This window comes from Salmo salar, unplaced genomic scaffold (assembly GCF_905237065.1).
Source record: "Salmo salar unplaced genomic scaffold, Ssal_v3.1, whole genome shotgun sequence".
In the NCBI taxonomy this organism is placed as follows: domain Eukaryota; kingdom Metazoa; phylum Chordata; class Actinopteri; order Salmoniformes; family Salmonidae; genus Salmo; species Salmo salar.
In genome coordinates, this window is record NW_025550937.1 from 16,941 (window position 1) to 32,544 (window position 15,604).

At 35.0% G+C, this 15,604-nt stretch overlaps 1 long non-coding RNA gene across 1 annotated transcript; it reads left to right on the top strand.

Annotated features, from left to right (window-relative positions):
* The first annotated feature begins 11 nt into the window (after positions 1-11).
* Positions 12-15,582, top strand: LOC123740285 (uncharacterized). Its single transcript, XR_006768277.1, has 4 exons — positions 12-425; positions 2,478-2,582; positions 7,706-7,804; positions 15,551-15,582. It is a non-coding gene; the product is annotated as an uncharacterized lncRNA (long non-coding RNA).
* Positions 15,583-15,604: the final 22 nt, after the last annotated feature.

A 15,604-nucleotide genomic window follows, 5' to 3' on the forward strand; every position in this document is an offset into this window, starting at 1 on the left:
GCTGCTACCCCTGGGGAGAGTGGAGCTGCTACCCCTGGGGAGAGAGAGGAGCTGCTACCCCTGGGGTGAGAAGAACTGCAACCAGCAGAGACTGCGACCATGCTCGGGAAGAGCTTAGTGATTGGTGATTGTTGGGGCATGATTGGCAGGAGCTTCAGTAATGAAGACTGCTGCACTTGCTGATGTTTCACAATATGCCACGGCCGTCTCAGTCACCAGGTCTCAACACAATAGAACACCACCATCCCTCCAATAGACTTCCAGACAGTTGTAGAATGTTTGCCAAGGCTCATTGTAAGAGCTGTAAAGAGAGAGGGACTCGGAGAGAGAACAGGTAGAACCTGATATGTAAATGAGCAGAGCAAACGAAAGCAACTTTCAACGACCGAATGATCATTCAGACTGTTTCTATTGAGAGATAAAAGGTAAGACGACGATTGTTGTGTGTATTAATATAGTTGATATTGTTATGTGTATTAATATAGTTGGTGATATTGTTATGTGTATTCATATAGTTGATGATATTTTTGGTGGACAGTGTTATAATAGTCCTACTCTCCTTAAAATGTTTTGGATATAAATTAGATGCGTGGGGTGAATTCGTTCTGTGCCCATCTGTGTGCCCCAGGGTGATCGCTCCTACACTATCTACAATCTAAAAGGGTTCTTTGGCTGTCCCCATAGGAGAACCCTTTGTAGAACATATTTTGGTACTAGGTAGAACACTTTTGGGTTCCGTGGAGAACCCTTTCCACAGAGGGTTCTACCTGGAACCCAAAAGCGTTCTCCTATGGGGACGGCAGGAGCACCCGTTTGGAACCCTTTATTCTAAGAGTGTACTGTATCATAGGTCTATAGACTTGTCTTCTCAAAACAGGCTTAAAACACAACAAGTAACAAACAAACATGTTCTCTTTATAATCTACAGTTAACTCTTTTCACTCAGGAAGGTATGTTTTGTGAAAGAGAGACAAAAAAATATTGTTCGAGAGACTAACAACAACTTACACTTCCTCAAAACAGGTTGTGTGTATTCATTAGTGCCCACCGTAGCAAAACGTTTGGCAACAGAAACCGTTTAGGTCACATTGTACAGCGTTTAGAGTAAACGGTTTATGTTTTATTTAACATCTTAAAACTGTTGGCTGTGGAGTAAACTAATGAATACAACCCAGGTTGTCGCCTACGACTCGGCATGTTGATACCTGCCTCTTGCTGAAACCTGAACGTAGCCTGAGGGGTATACTATGATACAGGCTTGATATACTGGTTTTCTAAAGCTAGCCAGCTTCAGTTAGCTTCACATTCCAGCTCAGGCCTCACCCATCAGAATATACACAACAGAACAGAAAATAATCACAATGAAGTCAGGCTACAAGGTGAGAATACTGCCAGGGATTATTGTAAAGTGTGTAGATAAATTAAATGTAATGTTAGTATAGTGAATGACAGTAAAACACTCCCAACAGTCTACTACTACTGAGACAGGTTGGTGTAATGTTAGTATAGTGAATGACAGTAAAACACTCCTAACAGTCTACTACTACTGAGACAGGTTGGTGTAATGTTAGTATAGTGAATGACAGTAAAACACTCCTAACAGTCTACTACTACTGAGACAGGTTGGTGTAATGTTAGTATAGTGAATGACAGTAAAACACTCCTAACAGTCTACTACTACTGAGACAGGTTGGTGTAATGTTAGTATAGTGAATGACAGTAAAACATTCCTAACAGTCTACTACTACTGAGACAGGTTGGTGTAATGTTAGTATAGTGAATGACAGTAAAACACTCCTAACAGTCTACTACTACTGAGACAGGTTGGTGTAATGTTAGTATAGTGAATGACAGTAAAACACTCCTAACAGTCTACTACTACTGAGACAGAAAACTCAAGTCTGAAATTTCTAAGTGGAAATTACAAGCTTCAGAAGCCTTTTTAAACCTCAAATACACTACAAGTTTTACATTTCCTGCATTGCTGGAAAGTTCTTCTGCAGTGGGGGGTGATCAAATTAAGATCCTACATCTGTACACATAATTGTACATGGGGATATGCATGGGGGTCTATAACATCCAATCACAGAGGTTTACATCAGCTGACAGTTGCAATGTTATTGCTAATAACTCAAACTGCCCTTTTCAGATAAAGACATAAACTCTGTACAGATGTAGGATCTTAATTTGATCACCCTGTTGCAGAAAAACTAAACTTGTAGTGTATTTGAGTGTAATTAAACTTTAGAAAAGGTTTCTGAAGATGATAAATTCCACTTTTCCATTTTAAAACTGTTCATTAATTATAATCCACACAATAATTCAAATGTCCTGTTTCTGCAGGATTATTTTCCTGGTGTAGCAAACTGGCTCAAATTAAGATCCAACATCTGCAGCAATATACCTCTCTCTAATGTATATGGCTCTATTGAGATTCACTTTTGACCATTTGACATCTTGTATTTCCTGTTGTTTAGGCTGGTTGAATGAGTTGCCTGTGAAAGCTACTTCATCTGCAAGAAAACAGGCGGCTGCACCAGTGACTGTCAGAAGTTTTGTGATTTCCTCATATGAACGTGAAAGTAAGGGTGTTGTCTACGCAGTTACAAAAATGGCTGTTGAAACTGTGGCACATATTTCTCGGTGACATTGAATAAATGTGTTGGTATGTAGGAAAGACGGGCAGACTCTCGTACTGTTGGTCTAGACTACCTACAAACTATTATAAGGCTATGATCACTTATCATGCCGACAAACCTGATGGTCTCTGTGAACTGATCTGAACAGGTTTAGACTGGTCATCTATGATATGTAGGTTATATACAGTACATTCTCTGTCCTGCTACTGGTAGGGCTATAACATTATGTTGATCTGAAGAGGTTTAGACTGGTCATCTATGATATGTAGGTTATATACAGTACATTCTCTGTTCTTCTACTGGTAGGACTATAACATTATGTTGATCTGAACAGCTTTAGACTGGTCATCTGTGATATGTAGGTTATATACAGTACATTCTCTGTCCTGCTACTGGTAGGACTATAACATTATGTTGATCTGAACAGGTTTAGACTGGTCATCTGTGATATGTAGGTTATATACAGTACATTCTCTGTCCTGCTACTGGTAGGACTATAACATTATGTGAACTGATCTGAACAGGTTTAGACTGGTCATCTATGATATGTAGGTTATATACAGTACATTCTCTGTCCTGCTACTGGTAGGACTATAACATTATGTTGATCTGAACAGGTTTAGGCTGGTCATCTATGATATGTAGGTTATATACAGTACATTCTCTGTCCTGCTACTGGTAGGACTATAACATTATGTTGATCTGAACAGGTTTAGGCTGGTCATCTATGATATGTAGGTTATATACAGTACATTCTCTGTCCTGCTACTGGTAGGACTATAACATTATGTTGATCTGAACAGGTTTAGACTGGTCATCTATGATATGTAGGCTATAGCCGAGGTATAGACCTTGATCTGCATATCACTAACAAACTGCTATTATACATTATAACCTAGTTTACTTTACATAATATAACATCTCTCACTTGATGCAAAAAAACTTTCTGAATGGATCAACAATTTCCTCCTCAGATCAATCATGTCCGTTTTAGCCCTTCTGTCTACATTCTCAGATACGTTTAGAAAAGAACAGATTGAAAGACAATAAATAGCCTACTGTTAGTGAATAAAAAATATTGTGAGACATGGCCTTGTGTTGCTGTACTGTCTATAACTACCTTAACAAACAGTGACTTATTATTATTATTATTATTATTATTGTTGCTGTACTGTCTATAACTACCTTAACAAACAGAGAGTAATTATTATTATCATTATTATTATTATTATTGTTGTTGTTGTTGTTCTGTCTATAACTACCTTAACAAACAGAGACTTATTATTATTATTATTATTATTATTATTATTATTATTATTATTATTATTATTGTTGCTGTACTGTCTATAACTACCTTAACAAACAGTGAATTATTATTATTATTATTATTATTATTATTATTATTATTATTGTTGTTGCTGTACTGTCTATAACTACCTTAACAAACAGTGACTAATTATTATTATTATTATTATTATTATTATTATTATTATTATTATTATTATTATTATTATTATTGTTGCTGTACTGTCTATAACTACCTTAACAAACAGTGACTTATTATTATTATTATTATTATTATTATTATTGTTGCTGTACTGTCTATAACTACCTTAACAAACAGTGACTTATTATTATTATTATTATTATTATTGTCATTATTATTGTTGCTGTACTGTCTATAACTACCTTAACAAACAGTGAATTATTATTATTATTATTATTATTATTATTATTATTATTATTATTGTTGTTGCTGTACTGTCTATAACTACCTTAACAAACAGTGACTTATTATTATTATTATTATTGTTATTGTTATTGTTCTGTCAATAACTACCTTAACAAACAGTTACTTATTATTATTAATATTATTATTATTATTATTATTATTATTGTCATTATTATTGTTGCTGTACTGTCTATAACTACCTTAACAAACAGTGAATTATTGTTATAATTATTATTATTATTGTTGCTGTACTGTCCATAACTACCTTAACAAACATTGACTTATTATTATTATTTTTATTATTATTGTTGTTGCTGTTCTGTCTATAACTACCTTATCAAACAGTGACTTATTATTATTATTATTATTATTATTATTATTAATATTATTATTATTATTATTATTATTATTGTCATTATTATTGTTGCTGTACTGTCTTTAACTACCTTATCAAACAGTGACTTATTATTATTATTATTATTATTATTATTGTTGCTGTACTGTCTATAACTACCTTAACAAACAGTGACTTATTATTATTATTATTATTGTTATTGTTATTGTTCTGTCTATAACAACCTTAACAAACAGTTACTTATTATTATTAATATTATTGTTATTATTATTGTTGCTGTACTGTCTATAACTACCTCAACAAACAGTTACTTATTATTATTATTATTATTGTTATTGTTATTGTTCTGTCTATAACTACCTTAACAAACAGTTACTTATTATTATTATTATTATCATTATTGTTGCTGTTCTGTCTATAACTACCTTAACAAACAGTGACTTATTATTATTATTATTATTATTATTATTATTATTATTGTTGCTGTACTGTCTATAACTACCTTAAACAAACAGTGACTTATTATTATTATTATTATTATTATTATTGTTGTTGTACTGTCTATAACTACCTTAACAAACAGTGAATTATTATTATTATTATTATTATTATTGTTGTTGCTGTACTGTCTATAACTACCTTAACAAACAGTGACTTATTATTATTATTAATATTATTATTATTGTTATTGTTATTGTTCTGTCAATAACTACCTTAACAAACAGTTACTTATTATTATTATTAATATTATTATTATTGTTATTATTATTGTTGCTGTACTGTCTATAACTACCTTAACAAACAGTGAATTATTATTATTATTATTATTATTATTATTATTATTATTGTTGCTGTACTGTCTATAACTACCTTAACAAACATTGACTTATTATTATTATTATTATTATTATTATTATTATTATTGTTGTTGCTGTACTGTCTATAACTACCTTAACAAACAGTGACTTATTATTATTATTATTATTGTTATTGTTATTGTTCTGTCTATAACAACCTTAACAAACAGTTACTTATTATTATTAATATTATTGTTATTATTATTGTTGCTGTACTGTCTATAACTACCTCAACAAACAGTTACTTATTATTATTATTATTATCATTATTGTTGCTGTTCTGTCTATAACTACCTTAACAAACAGTGACTTATTATTATTATTATTATTATTATTATTATTGTTGCTGTACTGTCTATAACTACCTTAACAAACAGTGACTTATTATTATTATTATTATTATTATTATTATTATTGTTGCTGTACTGTCTATAACTACCTTAACAAACAGTGAATTATTATTATTATTATTATTATTATTATTATTATTGTTGTTGCTGTACTGTCTATAACTACCTTAACAAACAGTGACTTATTATTATTATTATTATTATTATTATTGTTATTGTTATTGTTCTGTCAATAACTACCTTAACAAACAGTTACTTATTATTATTATTAATATTATTATTATTGTTATTATTATTGTTGCTGTACTGTCTATAACTACCTTAACAAACAGTGAATTATTATTATTATTATTATTATTATTATTATTGTTGCTGTACTGTCTATAACTACCTTAACAAACATTGACTTATTATTATTATTATTATTATTATTATCATTATTATTATTGTTGTTGCTGTACTGTCTATAACTACCTTAACAAACAGTGACTTATTATTATTATTATTATTGTTATTATTATTGTTGCTGTACTGTCTATAACTACCTCAACAAACAGTTACTTATTATTATTAATATTATTGTTATTATTATTGTTGCTGTACTGTCTATAACTACCTCAACAAACAGTTACTTATTATTATTATTATTATTGTTATTGTTATTGTTCTGTCTATAACAACCTTAACAAACAGTTACTTATTATTATTAATATTATTGTTATTATTATTGTTGCTGTACTGTCTATAACTACCTCAACAAACAGTTACTTATTATTATTATTATTATTGTTATTGTTATTGTTCTGTCTATAACTACCTTAACAAACAGTTACTTATTATTATTATTGTTATTATTATTGTTGCTGTACTGTCTATAACTACCTCAACAAACAGTGACTTATTATTATTATTATTATTGTTATTGTTGTTGTTCTGTCTATATCTACCTTAACAAACAGTGACTTATTATTATTATTATTATTATTATTGTTGTTGCTGTACTGTCTAGAAATACCTTAACAAACAGTGACTTATTATTATTATTATTATTGTTATTGTTATTGTTCTGTCTATAACTACCTTAACAAACAGTTACTTATTATTATTATTATTATTATTATTATTGTTATTATTATTGTTGCTGTTCTGTCTATAACTACCTTAACAAACAGTGACTTATTATTATTATTGACAGTTACCATGGAGATGAAATGTCACAACAACAGCTTTAAGTCACCTGACTGTTTTTATGTCTGTTAGTAAATGTTTTATTTCTCAAAGAGATAATTAATAAATGAGAACAATTGACAATCAATAATTAGTTGTCACTGTGTTAACCACAACCAACATGCTGGATCTCTGTTTAGTTGTCACTGTGTTAACCACAACCAACATGCTGGATCTCTGTTTAGTTGTCACTGTGTTGACCACAACCAACATGCTGGATCTCTGTTTAGTTGTCACTGTGTTAACCACAACCAACATGTTGGATCTCTGTTTAGTTGTCACTGTGTTAACCACAACCAACATGCTGGATCTCTGTTTAGTTGTCACTGTGTTAACCACAACCAACATGCTGGATCTCTGTTTAGTTGTCACTGTGTTAACCACAACCAACATGCTGGATCTCTGTTTAGTTGTCACTGTGTTAACCACAACCAACATGCTGGATCTCTGTTTAGTTGTCACTGTGTTAACCACAACCAACATGCTGGATCTCTGTTTAGTTGCCACTGTGTTAACCACAACCAACATGCTGGATCTCTGTTTAGGGGTCACTGCTCTAAAATGAGTCTCTCTTGGAAGAGAGAGGAGGAGGGCCCTGCCTCTAAAAGGAGTGTCTCTGGGGAACATGGCACCAAATCTAAGAGGTGAGATTAGTTTTGTAAAGAATTTATCAAGAGTTTATATCCAAAACACTATATCCACCATTTCTTCTCATTTGTGTTTTTTTCTTCAGAAATTAAGGCTTATGGGTGTGTAAAATATTACTGTTCTAAGATTTAAAATTCATAGATTTTAGCGTATGCCATTTTACTGAGAACATCACAGCAAGATGACACAAATATTGTTGCATTCTCTAGATTCTGCATTCATAGATTCTCACACTTCATTTGCGTTATAGAGCCCCACAGTGGAGGTGTCATAATACCCATAACACCTAGCGGTCAAACAGGGAAATGGTTCCAATAGTTTTATAGAGCCCCACAGTGGAGGTGTTATAATACCCATAACACCTTGTGTTCAAACAGGGAAATGTTCCAATAGTTTTATAGAGCCTGTGCCTTCTTCAGGGTGATGTCATCAATACTTGAACCAGGTTATGTAGACAAACAGTGCAATTAGTGCAACTAATGACAATAGAGAGGGGTGTGTCATAATTATTAAGTTAATTAGAATGAATTGAGTGAAACTGTTAAAAAAACTATAGTTTCTGGCATATTGAATATATCAGGCTATTGTTATCATATAGAAACATAACTGATAATTGTACATAACATTAGCGTCAACATACATTATTGTTTTATTCAATTTCACATATTTAATTGTTTCCTATTTCAATAGGAATACAATCTGGTTCAACCATAATGCATAATGAGCATCATCAACAGGGGAACATATTGGATGTACTCTGATAAGCTGTAGAAAGAATATATCCATTTAAAACAGTGAACTGTTCATAAGGGCCTGAGATCAAAGTCAATATTCAGACCACTAGGGGTCCATGTTTTTAGACAGGATATCCAGTAAGCCTCCCTTTGTAGTAGTAGGATCTCCATGTTACCTCCTCTCCTTGGTAGAGCAACATGCTCAATGCCTGTGTATTTGAGGGAGGAGATTGGATGGTCAGCTTCAACAAAGTGAGCTGCTATTGGACAGTCAATGTTCTTACACCTGATTGAGCTGCGGTGTTCAGCTATGCGTTGTTTTAATTGTCTTTTCGTTTGTCCTACGTAGGCTTTCCCACATGAACAGGTGATGAGATGGATTACTCCCTTGGTCTTGCATGAGATGATCCCTCTAACAGGGATTTTTCTACCTGTATGTTGATGTCTGAAGATGGATGTTTTTATAGTGCTGTTGCACTGTGCTCATGAGCAACGTTTGTAGTTCCCATTTGGGATGGGTGTCAAGAGTGTCTGAATGGGCTCAGGGGGCAGGTCAGATCTCACCAAACTATCTACAATATTGTGACCACGCTTATAGACCACCAGTGGGGGTTCCTTATAGACCACCAGTGGGGTTCCTTATAGACCACCAGTGGGGGTTCCTTATAGACCACCAGTGGGGTTCCTTATAGACCACTAGTGGGGGTTCCTTATAGACCACCAGTGGGGGTTCCTTATAGACCACCAGTGGGGGTTCCTTATAGACCACCAGTGGAGGTTCCTTGAAGAGGTGTGTGTTTATTTTTGTCTGATTGTAGAATATTCCAGTGCTTTTCCAGTATTGCTATCTATCAGAATACTTGGTGTACTTGGTGCAAAAGACGGTTGTTTTTCTTCTTTGGTTGAGTTTTTAGCAATTCCTCTGTTGGTTGTTTAGATATTTTCATCATTGCTGCATCAAGAGTTCTGTCCTTTTAGCCTCTCATTTTGAATTTATCTGTAACTTCTTAGCATTGCTGTCAAAATCCAAACATGTTTCTACCGTACAGTTTTCCCATAGGGAATTATAGAAACACTTAAAATAAGGGATGTGTTTCGTATAGGGTGGGGTGGCGCGGCGGTCCTTGTGGGCAATATTTGTCATCAAAGTATGTCATTCTCTGGATTTATGGTGCTTTCAAGACAACTGGGAAATGTGAAGTTCTAATGATGACGTCAGTGATCTTCAGGTTGGAGCTCTAGAAAGAGGCCGAGATCCCCACTTGGAATTTCGAGTTGGATGACCGTTCAAACCGTATTTTCTCAGTCGGAGCTCGTTTTTTTCAGAGTTTCTAGTTGTCCTGAACTCACTGAAGTCTGATATTTCCCAGGTTCCAGTTGTTTTGAACGTTGCAGAAGTCATGCTGGATTCACAGCATGGCCAATGTATTCAACATTTTCTGTCCCTTGGTGTTGCATGTGAATGTTTATCCTTTTAAGTTTGGAAAAGAGACCCTTAATTAACCTCTTGACGGTCGCCTAGGATAGGGGGCGCTACAGCGATTTTTGAAAAAAAAATGTGCCCATTTTAAACAGCCTCCTACTCAAACTCAGAAGCTAGGATATGCATATAATTAATACTTGTGGATAGAAAACACCCTAAAGTTTCTAAAACTGTTTGATTGGTGTCTGTGAGTATAACAGAACTCATATGGCAGTCAAAACCCCAAGACCGATCGTAACAGGATGTGGAATTCTGAATTGCGGACTCAACTTCATCACTTTGCCTATAAATCACACCGTGAGCAATGGTTCATTGAGCACTTCCTATTGCTTCCACTAGATGTCCCCAGTCTTTACAAAGTGGTTTGAGTCTCCTACTGTGAAAACTGACAGAATGAGAGGCTGTGGAAAGTGGTCACATGAGGAGGGCCGTCACCATTATGACGCCGGCGCCCCTGGCTACCCTCCCCTTTCGAAACGTTTAGAAAGACAATGCAATCGTCCCTCTTGAATCTTATTGGAGCTCTGGTTGAAAAAGGCCCTAAAGATTTATGTTATACAACGTTTGACATGTTTGAACAAACCTAAATAAAAAAATAGCATTTTATTGAAAGAGGAGTCCCGCGTGGCCGACGGAACTTTTGGAGCAGCCTTCAGAACGCGCTAACAAGAACAAGCTATTGGGACGTAAAGGATTAACTTTTTCAAACGAAAATACATTTGTTGTGGACCTGGGATTCCTGGAAGTGCTTTCTGATGAAGATAATCAAAGGTAAGGGATTATTGACAATGGTATACAAGAGTAGATTTGATATGCGATTGTTCCAAGATGGCGCTGACCTGTAACGGTAGCCTATTTTTCTGAGTATCGCATCCCCTTTTATCGCAAAGTGTGATTACCCAGTAAAGTTATTTTTAAATCTGGCATTACAGGTGCTTTCAAGAGATATTCATCTATAAATCCTAGAATGACAATATTACATTTTAAAAATGTTTTCGAATAGTAATTTAGTAAATTGTAGCGCTGTTCACCGGATGCATTTGAGGGAAAATTGTTAGTCAACGTCACGCGCCGATGTAAAATGCTGTTTTTATATATAAATATGAACTTTATCGAACAAAAGAATGCATGTATTGTGTAACATGATGTCCTAGGAGTGTCATCTGATTAAGATTGTCAAAGGTTAGTGCTGCATTTAGCTGTTTTTTGGTTATTTGTGATGCATGTGGTTGGTCGGAAAATGCTATGTGGCTACTTTTACGATATACTCCTCTAACATAATCTAATGTTTTGCTTTTGCTGTAAAGCCTTTTTGAAATCAGACAACGTGGTTCGATTCAGGAGAGGTGTATCTATAAAACGATATAACCTAGTCCTATATTTGAAAAAATATATAGTACATTTTGTTATGCTAATGGCGATAGGATTTTTCGCTGGATGTCCGTCCCGCATACGGGACGGAGCCCGCCCAGAGGTTAACTTCTCAGGGCTGCCTGGGACGCTACCATCCCACCCACGGTTCACACTATTCAACAGCCTGTGAAATGTCAGGGCGCCAAATTCAAAACAACAAAATGTCCTAATTCAAGGTTCTCAAACATATGACTATTTTACACCCTTTTAAAGATACACTTCTCCTTAATGTAACCACGTTGTCCCATTTCAAAAAGGCTTTACAGCATAAGCATAAAGTTAGATTATTTTAGGACAGTGAAAACACAAGAAAAACCACACAGCCATTTTCCAAGCAGGAGAGGGGTCACAAAAATCATAAATTCAGCTAGAATTATGCACTAACCTTTGATGATCTTCATCAGATGACACTCCTAGGACTCAATGTTAGACAATACATGTATGTTTTGTTCGATAAAGTTCATATTTATATCCAAAAACAGCATTTTACATTGGCGCGTGATGTTCAGAAAATATTTTGCCTCCAATACTGCCGGTGGATCAGCACAACAATTTACAAAAATACTCATCATAAACGTTGATAAAATATTAAACTGTTATTCAAGGAATTATAGATGAACATCTCCTTAATGCAACCGCTGTGACAGATTTCAAAAAGCTTCATGGGGAAAGCACACTTTGCAATAATCTGAGTACAGCGCTCAGAAAAAGACATCAAGCAATACAGGTACCCGCCATTTTGGAGTCATCTAAAATCGCATTCGAAATATTCACTTAAATATTCACTTAAATTTGATCTCAAATCCAAAATGGAGTATAATTTAAAAAATGTTAGCTTCACTGTCCAAATACATATGAAGGGGACAGTATATTATACTTCATCAGAAGGCACTTCCAGGTTCCCAGGTCCACAATAAATGTTGTTTTGTTCGATAAAGTCCATAATTTATGTCCAAATACCTCGTTGTTTGCGCGTTCAGTAAGCTACTCCAAATGTAGAAAGCGCGGCCAAAATGTCACGACAAAAAGTACAAAAAAGTTCTATTTACGTTCGTTGAAACATGTCAAACGTTGTATAGCATCAATCTTTAGGGTCTTTTTAACTTAGAACTTCAATAATATTCCAACCGGACGATTCCAATGTCTTGAAAAACGTTATGGAACACAGCTACCTCATCACGTGAATGTGCGTCACAAAACCCATGTAATTTTCTGAGTCACCTAATTCCAGGTCCTCTTGTTCGCTCTGTGTTCACCGCAAAAGCCTGAAACTAGGTTCTAAAGACTGTTGACATCTAGTGGAAGCCTTAGGAAGTGCAAAATTAACCCTAAGTCACTGTGTGTTAGATAGGCAATGACTTGAAAAGACTACATGCATCAGATTTCCCACTTCCTGGTTGTATTTTTCTCAGGTTTTTGCCTGCCATATGATTTCTGTTATACTCACAGACATCATTAAAACAGTTTTAGAAACTTCAGAGTGTTTTCTATCCAAATATACTAATAATATGCATATCCTACCTTCTGAGCCCTAGTAGCAGGCAGTTTTATTTGGGCACATTTTTCATCTGAAATCGAAAATACTGCCCCCTATACCTTGACAGGTTAAACACAGAATTGGACCAGTCCAATCAAAGCCATGGTAGATATAACGTGATTTGACAATTGTATCTGTGGCCAATGACCTTGAGCCTTTTGGATGGGCACTTCTAATGTAACTCTATGGCAGCACCCAATGGGCTTGAATTTTTGAGCTCTCCCTGTAGATTTTGCGGTGACGTAGTGTCTCCATGAGTGACAGAACACTGAGCCAATCAAGGCGCAACTACAGAACATTACCAACCCCTACGCTCAGTATTTTCCTCTGGCTGCCCCACCACCACAGAAAGCACTGAGCTAGGCTGAAACACCTGCATTTAGGAGCTGCCTAACTCAAGACAACAAAAAAAGCATGTTTGTATGCAGCTTTATTATTATTTGTTTTACATTGTTTGCAAACTAATATGTGACACGTATTAACTAGGCAAGTCAGTACAAATTCTTATTTACAATGACGCCTACCCGGCCAAACCCGGACGACGCTGGGCCAATTGTGCGCCTCCCTATGGGACTCCAAATCACGGACGGATTCGAACCAGGTACTGGCAGTGTGTTAGACAACTGTGCCAGTCGGGTGCCAATGTATATTGTATGTTGACTTTGACATGTTGTGGCTTTCGGATTCAATATAAAAGAATATAAATCTGAAGACTTGTATTTCACTTACCAGTCTAATGTAACGTTAGCAGGTAACGTTAGCGTCCTCTCCTTTAGCTGTTGTCTAAAAAATGTATGCAAGAATATCGTCAAAAATCTCTATGCTTGGACATTGATTTAGCTTCTCCAGTATTAGTAGCCATATTGTAAGTTCAACATTTGCAAAACACTTTGTTTTCATAACTTTTATAACTCACAGATATGCGTAACGCGCTTCGCCATATACTTGCATAAATGGCCAAAAGGAACTAGCCTCCTGGCGCGCAAGCAAGCAATTGGTGTGGGATAGGTGAGGCAGGTTTGAGACTGATCTAATGAATTTACAAGAAAAATACACTTTATTTCTCAGCTGCCTCACTTACGTCTTTATGTGAATTAATAACTTTTAATTGGTAAATATTTCCCATAGATGGCAGCATAAGACCACGAAGCATCAGTTATAGGCTACAAGCAGCAATATGATTGACATAAAATAGCATGCAACCACAGACTATATGTCCCATGATTTTCTAAAATGGTCACTCATTACTTTAGGTAGCTATATATCTTGTATTTGGGCTGTGTTGCTTTTGGGAGAGCAAATAAACAGTGACTATAGCAGGTATTGAACCCCGGGTAAATAATCACTAGTCAGAACCTCAACCTTATCATTGAGATTAGGATGCATTATAAAAAATCATTTTAAATATCTGATATTGTGAGTAAACAACCTCGGAATAGAAAAGACAAGACTGCATCTTCCATCCTGCCAATAAATGACATCGTACAACCCTCGTGGTTAGAAAATTACCTCAACATGCCCTCGTTTTCTCGAGAAGGCAGAGTGCACGTACTGAACCACAGATACTGTAGTTTCGAAATGGGACTAGAAATAAGAACTACAATTCTCAGAACTTACACTTCCTGGTTGAAATGTTCTCAGGTTTTTGCCTGCCATATGAGTTCTGTTATACTCACAGACACCATTCAAACAGTTTTAGAAACTTCAGAGTGTTTTCTATCCAAATCTACTAATAATATGCATATTCTATTTCCTGGGCAAGAGTAGTAACCAGTTTAAATTGGGTACGTTTTTCATCCGGCCGTGAAAATACTTCCCCCTAGTCCCAAGAAGTTAAATAATTGTTATATATTTTGTCAACGTTTATGATGAGTATTTTTGTAAATTGATGTGCACATTCACCGGAAGTTTTGGTGGGAGTACATTTTCTGAACATCACGCGCCAATGTAAAATGCTGTTTTTGGATATAAATATGAACTTTATCGAACAAAACATACATGTATTGTGTAACATAATGTCCTAGGAGTGTCATGTGGTGAAGATCGTCAAAGGTTAGTGCTTCATTTAGCTGTGTTTTGGGTTTTATTGACACATGTCTTCGCTTGGAAAATGGCTGTGTGATTATTTTTGTCTATGTACTCTCCTAACATAATCTAATCTTTTGCTTTCGCTGTAAAGCCTTTTTGAAATCGGACAATGTGGTTACATCAAGGAGAAGTGTATCTTTAAAATGGTGTAAAATAGTCATATATTTGAGAAATTGAAATTATTAGATTTTTGCGCTAGCGCCCCACGTAGCCCATAGAAGTTAAACAGTTTTAGAAATGTCAGAGTGTTTTTTATCCAATACTACCATGCATATGCATATCCTAGCTTCTGGACCTGAGTAACAGGCAGTTTACTTTGGGCACGTTTGTCATCGAAACTTCAAAATTCTGCCCCCTACCCTAAAAGCTAATTCATGAACGTTTCTGAAAGTGATATATAGCGTTTTGTAATGAAACTCTTCTTATGTTTCCCCATCTGAGATCAGAGTAGATGAGAGATGTAATGTTTGTATCTGTTGTGTTGAAGACCAATCAAGCAGGAGAGACCAGCCTCCCTGTACCCAGCTGTGTGTCCATGAAG